This window comes from Lactuca serriola, chromosome 4 (assembly GCF_051521515.1).
Source record: "Lactuca serriola cultivar US96UC23 chromosome 4, Lser_US96UC23_V15, whole genome shotgun sequence".
In the NCBI taxonomy this organism is placed as follows: domain Eukaryota; kingdom Viridiplantae; phylum Streptophyta; class Magnoliopsida; order Asterales; family Asteraceae; genus Lactuca; species Lactuca serriola.
In genome coordinates, this window is record NC_136411.1 from 122389284 (window position 1) to 122390422 (window position 1139).

Below are 1139 nucleotides of genomic sequence, written 5' to 3' on the forward strand. Positions count from 1 at the left end.
TTTACCTCTTTAATATTTTCCATAAATTCTTCAAAATCTATAAGAAAATTATAAAAAAAAATTGATTAATGCAAGAACACTCATGTGAATTATATGTGATTTACATGTGACTCATATGTGAATTACATGTGATTTACATGTGAATCACATGTAATACATATTTGAATTACATGTAATTCTTAAGTGATTCACTTGTGATCTACATGTGAATCACATGTAATTCATATGTGAATCACTTGTGATTCATATGTAACTCATATGTGATTCACTTGTGATTTATACGTGAATGGCATGTGATTTACATGTGAATCACATATAATTCAAATGTGAATCACTTGTGATTTACTTGTGAGTTATATGTGATTCATATGTAAATTACATATGAATCACATGTAACTCATATGTGATTTACTTGTGATTTACATTTAATTCATATGTGAATCATTTGTAATTTACTTGTGAATTACATGTGATTCATATGTAAATTACATATGAATCGTATGTAACTCATATGTGTTTCACTTGTGAATTACATGTGAATCACATGTAATTCATATGTGAATCACTTATGATTTACTTGTGAATTACATGTGATTCATATGTAAATTACATATGAATCACATGTAAGTCATATGTGATTCATTTTTTATTTACATGTGAATCACATGTAATTCATATGGGAATCACTTGTGATTTACTTGTGAATTACATGTATTTCATATGTAAATTACATATGAAGCACATGTAACTCATATATGATTCACTTGTGATTCACATGTGAATTTAAGGGTGGTAAATAGGTAAATTAAAGATTGGAAAGTTGTTATGATTTGAATAATACAAATGTAGATATGAAAACAACGTTGGAATTGGAATTGAAATTGGAATGTGAAATTTTTGTTGGGCAGAATGGAATTCAATACTAAAAATGAAATCTTTATTTATATTTAAATATTTTTTGTTTATTGTAAATGCATAAAATATTTTTATTTATTTTTATTTATTTCTGTATATGTAATGAGAACATTTTGGTCTTTAATAAAAAAGAAAAAATGAAAATATTGAGTACCTTTGATGTAAGCAATCATGGCCATGAAAGTCTATTCCATATTAGTGGAATCTATTGAAATGGTTTCAGG